This window comes from Puma concolor, chromosome C2 (assembly GCF_028749965.1).
Source record: "Puma concolor isolate L17-30 chromosome C2, mPumCon1.1.hap2, whole genome shotgun sequence".
NCBI lineage: Eukaryota > Metazoa > Chordata > Mammalia > Carnivora > Felidae > Puma > Puma concolor.
The window spans coordinates 143,276,694-143,284,180 of NC_141675.1; the positions used below are offsets into that span (position 1 = coordinate 143,276,694).

The 7,487-nt window shown below is 36.6% G+C and overlaps 1 pseudogene; it reads left to right on the forward strand.

The window, feature by feature from the left end:
- The first annotated feature begins 284 nt into the window (after window positions 1-284).
- On the forward strand, window positions 285-443 carry LOC112850653 (U4 spliceosomal RNA; annotated as a pseudogene).
- The last annotated feature ends 7,044 nt before the right edge of the window (window positions 444-7,487 follow it).

Consider the following 7,487-nt stretch of genomic DNA (forward strand, 5'->3'; position numbering starts at 1 on the left):
CCCTGTTGCTGCCAGGGCAGGATGCTGAGGAAGGGAGGTATTCTATAGTCTTATGTCAGTATTTCACTTGGCCTGAATCCTTGAACTGTGACTTTCACGAGTGTTTATTGGCTTCTCCCCCTGCCCACCTCCCCCCACCCCGGGGTGAAACCTGAAGACTAGAGGGGGCTAGAGTTAAGGAAGTGCATTCCCATAGGTTAGATAGGACTCCGGAGAAATTCTTAAGGATGGAGAGTAGTCCTTTGTTATGGAAGAACAGTCTTGGGGTTTCTAATGGCTCCTAAAGCTTTGCCCAGTGGCAATATCGTAGCCAATGAGGTTTATCCAAAGCTTGATTATTGCTAATTGAAATCTAATGGCTCTTCTCTCTTTGCCAGAGTCACCTGTAATCCTTCCTGACTCATTACCATTAGAGCCTGGTAAGGTTTCTGGAAGTAACCCACCACCATGACCATGCCCACAGGAGTTTCTCACTCTTATGCTAATATACAGTCAGCCTCCAACAATTTATAAAAATTCCCATTCAAGTGTTCCTACCGGGTAATGGCTTGAGCAGCAGAGGCCCCAGATAAGGAGACCTAGGCTGTGACTCTCAGATTTGCTGTCTCTTCATGTTAGAAGGTCGTGTTTGGGTCTGCTATCTTAACTCTCTGATAAATCCAAGAAAAGTGATTAATTATCAGTCCATTAAGCTTTTTCTTATTGTAATAATGAAGCAACACTTTCCAAGCTCTTTACTTATTGCAGCTAACACTGGATCGCTTTTTTTAGTATGATCAGTTTTGATGGCAAATGTGAGATAAAAGATAAGGTGCGCATGCTCTAAGTATATTTCCGTTATAGAAATTTTTATACAAGTTGACATTAATAATAATGATTAAACACTGAAGTTAAAACTTCATGATGATCATGTGAATAGATAAGACTTTCTAAGACCAGACCTAAAATATATTCACATTTGCTGTATTAACATTTACTATGCTAATATATGCTAGCCTAGAATTGTTAAAAGTATCAAATGAAACGTCACAAGAAAATTTATTAGAAATAGAATTCTGACAAAAATGTGAAGTATCATAAAGATGATTTCATGAATTCACTAAAATATTTTTTCCTTTCTTTTTTCTGTTTTAATTTTGTGATGTTTATTTATTTTTGTGAGAGTGAGAGACACAGCATGAGTGGGGAGGAGCAGAGAGGGAGAGGGAGACACAGAATCTGAAGCAGGCTCCAGGTTCTGAGCTCTCAACACAGAGCCCCACGCAGGGCTTGTACCCCAAAACCGCAAGTTCATGAGCTGAGCTGAAGTCAGACAATTAACCGACCGAGCCACCCAGGGGCCCCATTTTTCCTTTCTTTATATGTTTAGTCCCAAATAAATGGCAAGCTTAACTTTTGATGATAATAGGATCATTCTGATTAACCTTTGTGATATTACTTTTACTTTAAAAAATATTAGAAAATCATATTTACACATATATGTAGATTATTAGTGTACATAATAAATAAATATGTGTTACTTAAGGAACACTGAATACATTTGTCTAATTAGGAATCAGGAAACTACATATTTTAAAAATCTAGATCAGAGGTCAGCAAAACAGTGGACTATGGATCAAATCCAACCTAGAGCCCGTTTTTTGTAGGTAAAGCTTTGATGGAACACAATAATCCCATTAATTTACCTATTGTCTCTGACCGCACTCAGGGCTGAAATAGCATTTAGTTGCAACAGAGACCTTATGAATCACAAAGCTAGGATATTTATTATTTATCTCTTTGCATAAAATGTTTGCCTGTCACTACTCTGGATGCATCCTAATTTGATACAATATGATATCATAATTAACACTTTGGCATGGAATATATTTTGATTCATTAAATAATGGAAATCCTATTTAAAACCTCTTGAAATTTCCAAGAACATATTTATTTTGCCAAAGAATGTATAATTATATGTGAGTCATTTTTTAAGTGATTCATATTTTCACCAAGTTAGGAAATACTGGTACACTGCATCTGGGTTTATGCTATGCTAATTTGTAATCATTGCATGTAAATAATCACAACAGATGTAACAAAAGCAAAGAAAAAGTATTAATGTCAGTTATCCAAAAGATAGCTGGTATTTAACATAAAAATTCATTTTAAAAAATATGAGCGTCTTCTTTAACATTAAGCATTAAACAAACTCTCTCTCTCTCTCTCTCTCTCTATATATATATATGTTTTTAACTGTGTTTAAATGTTTTAAATGTGTTGTTCCAAGAAAGTGGATTTAATTTTTTTTCATTTATTATATATTTATTTCCTCACCCTATTTAATAGATGAAAAATAATTTTATTGGTATGTTTATTTTTTTTCTTCCCAAGCACCAATCTGATAAATAAACAAATTCAAAAAGAACTTCTAAATACTGCTTTTCACACAAAATTTAAAAATTGATCACACTCAAACCCTGTGGTCATGGGTAATTCATTGTTTATCCTCATTTGTAACAAACTTGCATGTGCATAAGTAGTCTATGCTTATTATGAAATTTGAATGTTCATTTGGGTTGTTGGATGCTGTGAAAATTTCTTGGTTGAAATAGGGAAACAGTTAATAGGCAGGGGATGGCCAAGTTGTAAACAATACTCTCGTGGAGACAAAAGTTGACTACTCTGGTCTGATCCTAAATTACACTCCATTAACCTACTGAGCCACCCAGGTACCCCAGCAAGCAGGATTTTTTAATTAGTCTCCTCTGTCTTCTACGAGTCTTGTCCTAAGGCTCACTTCCTACCAAGAGGCAAAATAATCATAGCAGGATTCACATTTCTACCCAACACCTCCTAAAAAGGTACAAAGAGAGAACATGCTATTCTAGAATGTCTTCTCCAGTCTCATTTGCTGACCTTTGGTAAAGCCTTGTGGTCTTTATCAAATTGTACAATTATATAAATTGTGTACAATTTATCAAATTGTAGTAGGCCAGGTAGCTCAGTTCTGGCACTCCTATTCTACCTTAAAACACAGGCTATGGGAAGGATGTGTGAAGATCTGGGCGGGGGGTGGGTGGGGGGGAAGGCATCTTATGTGGGAAATCAAATAGCCATGTCCTGGGTTAGGAGATTATAAGGAATGCATTCCAAAGCAGAACACTGCTTTCTGGCCTTGCTGAAAACAACGGGCCATGCTTCGCTTATCTAGTCAATGTATATCTAGGGGTTGGGTCCTGCCCGTGCTCATGAATTCCTCAGACCACGTTATCATATGGAATATCTTATCTTGTTTTCCACCCTGCTTTCTTCATCTGCTCTTTTGTAGTCTTGGGAATGCCTTAACTTGTTTTTCTGCATGCTTTCTATACTTTCTTACTAGCACATAGCCCCCTGACATATTGCACAATGTTTCCCTAAACGTATACTTAATAAATGCAGGAGCTTGAGAGCAGCTCAGGGAGACTTCCCGTAGCCTCCCTCTCAGTTCTCTTGACTTACATAGAGTCTTGAGTAATCTTTTTCTGCTGTCCTCGGCTTTGCTGGACAAAGCCAGAAGCCAAACCCACAATCAAGGGACAGTGTTACGGATGTTAAGGAAGTCATGAGAAGGTCTCTGACTCTAAATCACCAAAGGACACTCAAAACCTAACTAATTTCTAACTATATTTTTTAATCTTGTGAGTGTCCCTCTTCTGCAAAATAACCCAGTTAAAGGCATCATCTGCTAGAAGATGAGAAGTCTGTATCTTCAGTTACCAGGGACACCTTATAATTCATAGAAAAGTCATTTCAGTCCTAAGATTCATCTGCATGTCTTTCTTTAGAAAGTAAAAGACAAAGCAGAAAGAAATATTCCAGTTCAATCATGCACAACAAATGGTTTTAGGAAACTTCCATGAGTATGCGGAGGGTGAATATGTGAATCTACTAAGGAAGAGAGTAATAGTGTTCTCTATACTTATCAGAACTTGCTTCACCTAACCACCAAATATTGAATTAACAGAAAGCATAATGATTTAATAAATAAATAAATTTCCAATAATAGATACAAATCTTCCCTCCACGTTGATGATAGTAAATGTAGAATCAATTAAAATGTTCTGCCATGATGGGGTAATATTTATTTCCCTTTTAAAAATAATGGGGTTTTTAAATTTGATCTTAAAGCCAAGTTTACTAGAAGTTCTTAGTTTTTTTCCCCCTGATTTACGTATTTCCTTCTAAAAAAGCAAAACCCTACATTTGAATGAGGTCCATGTTGACTTTGAAAGTTACTTTGTTCTTTATGTACATGGGTTGTTAGCCTAAAAATATTTTTAGGTGGCTTTGTCTTCCACCTTTCCTTTAACCTTTGCCCCAAGGGTAGCACCTCCACATTTCACCGGATGTGTGGCTATGATCCTGACATCAGTACAAATAGAAATGCTTAGAATTACCTTCCTCAAAATATTAATTGGATTTCCAAGAGTAAGTGCTACTCCCTCCTTCTTGAAATGTCTCTTTAAGTCGGCTTCCAGGAAATCATTCTGCCCTGGTTCTCTTACCTTCCACTGACTTTTGCTGTTCTATTTCCATCTCCCTAATATCCAAATGTTGGTTTTTCCAAAGACTCCAATAGACCTCTGACATTCTGTACCTACAATGACCTCCTTGATGCTTTTATTCAATGTCATGAATCTTATTATCTAAGTCCTGAGCCCTCTTATTTATTGTATACAACGAAGGTCTCTCTCCTGAACTCCAAACTGACATTTAACTCCCTACAAGACTCCTCTGCTTGGTTGTATCCTCAACATTTCAAGTTTATCCTCAGTAAAATCACACTTCAAATGTTCCCTTTCAATTGTGAACGTCCTACAATCTTCCCTTTATTACACTATTCTCCCAGTTACTCAAGTACTCTTTCTGCTCCATTTGTGTTAGAACTTAGACATTGGGGGGCGCCTGGGTGGCGCAGTCGGTTAAGCGTCCGACTTCAGCCAGGTCACGATCTCGCGGTCCGTGAGTTCGAGCCCCGCGTCGGGCTCTGGGCTGATGGCTCAGAGCCTGGAGCCTGTTTCCGATTCTGTGTCTCCCTCTCTCTCTGCCCCTCCCCCATTCATGCTCTGTCTCTCTCTGTCCCAAAAATAAATAAACATTGAAAAAAAAAAATTAAAAAAAAAAAAAAAAAAAAAAAAGAACTTAGACATTGGCATTTTTGCTCATGGTTCTTTTCATCACACTTAAAATAATACCTCACAAAAGAAGATGTTCAATAATTATTTATTGACCAAATGTTTGAGTGAACGACAACAGGAGGGGGATGAATTTGGCTTTCGATGATTTGATTGGAGTATCCTATAAAAAACACATTTTTATAGTCAATTCAGTATTAAAGTCATTGTGATGCAGATGATAGGCCAAGGAACTAGCATGGAAGGAATTGTTTAGGGATGTGTGAAAATTGAGAAGAGAAAAATGTAAAAACAGATTCTATGGAATGGCACTTTTCAAGCCTTGGAGAGAGATAGCAGTGCCTGAAAGGAGTAGGGACAGAAATGATTAGAGAAACAGAATGAAAATAAGTATGATTAGAGTCAAAGGAACTAAGAAAAGGATTGCAAAAGAATATTGTTAAATGCCCAAGGGACCAAGTTAGATAAGAACTTGGATGGATGCAAAGGGGGTTCCTAAGGAGATAATTAAGGCAGACTTAGAGAAATCTTTGGGATGGAAGTCAAGTTACAACACATGGAGAATTCAATGGGAAGAAAAAGGAGGTGGAAATCATGAGCACGGATTGTAGATTTGTTATTCTTGGCGTTTAGAGGGAGAAGAAGTGCAGAAAGGTGGCTGGATGTGGAGCACAGAGTACAAGATTACTGTTTTCTCTATTACTGTGAAAGGAAAAATCTATACATGCCAAGGAAAAAAGTCAATAATAAGGGAGCACTTGAAGTCATAAGGGGATAATTTATGACATGGAGTCCTGGAAAAGTGAAGAGGGCTACAATTACAATAGGATGGATAGAAACAAAAATACTTATTTTATTGAAATTAACAAAATGTTCTCTCATCAAGTCTTCTTTATGGCATTATTTTAGTTTTGAGTACTAGTAAAGAACTTAAAGAACCTCTTCCAAGTGAAGAGTTTAAATGAAATGATGTGAAAGAAAAGGTATAAACTCTATTAAAAGTACATTCTTTTGCAATGAGAGATAACTAGTGAAGGAGAGCAAGTACTGTTGTTGTCTTTGCCTGCATATTCTCTGTCAATGGAAAAACTAAAAGAGAAGTCAAACTCTTACCAAAAGTCTTGCATGCTATAATGACCCATTCTTGATGGAAGAAAAGGGAAGATCTTTGTTCGCTTTTTCTAAGTAAAGACATCCCCAGGGAAAGCAAACTTTGGGACCTGCTGAGAATTTAACTTTACCTGGGTGGAGTGTAGTTACCAGAGTGTATCGTGGAGAGCACATAACATTGAATTCAATCCATAGAGGTACAAATGACATAAAATGGAAAAAAAAAGTTAGAATCTCCTACTAGTAGGTAGTAAACAGTCTCCAGGCAAAGAGAAAACTTACCTTGCTGTTGAAAGCAAGAAAGTTCCTAGGATTAAAATTATGTTTTAATAGCTAAGCATTAAAGCCCATTCTTTGCTCAGATCAGAAGTAAAGATCCACGGGAGAGAAAAGGCAAGCCTCCCCCTAACGTTTGTGGGCCCTCAATAATAGTACAAATGGTGGGCTGCACACCATATGTGAGAATCTTTAAGATATTTACCCAATGGTCATTCCCCAAGTCAATTAATCTTAACCCTGACCATACATTTGAATCATTTGAAGTATTTAAAAATCTTTATTTTTGACCACTCCTACCCACCGAAACTTAGATTTATTTGCTGTATAATAATTCTTGGGTTTTAGTATTTTATTATAAGCTCTCCAGGTGATGCTAGTGTGCACCCAAGGTGACAAAATTCTGGTAGAATAATTATAAAAGCCTCTGTCTCATGATATACTGGTAGGATGAAACTCATGTAAATTCAGACTGTGGAGTATTGGAGCACCAAGAACCTCCCATCATGCTTTTGTACTTGGCCAGAAGGTACATTTGGCCACTTTTTGAACTTTGTAAAAACTTAATAGGCGAAAAAGTGCAAAATTTATGAACAGAATAAGAAAGAAACCTGAATATATATCCAAGATTGTAGTTTTTAAAACAGCAAGAGGCTCATTAAAATATTTTGAAACATCCCTGGAAATTATCTTGTCTTCTTAACCAACCTTAGTGTAATTTGGCTCGTGTAAATTAGAGATCACAAAAGTAAATCCTTCTTAGTTCTAAATTCTTCTGAAAAACTAAGTAATCCACCAATGTAACATGAATTTTTGAATAGATAATTCCATGTTCAGATTTAAATTTTTTCTTCTGACATGAGGAAACATTTATATTTCTTATTCCAGGATAAGCATTCAACAATGTAGTAAAGAAAATATTCTTTAGATAATACTTGTTGC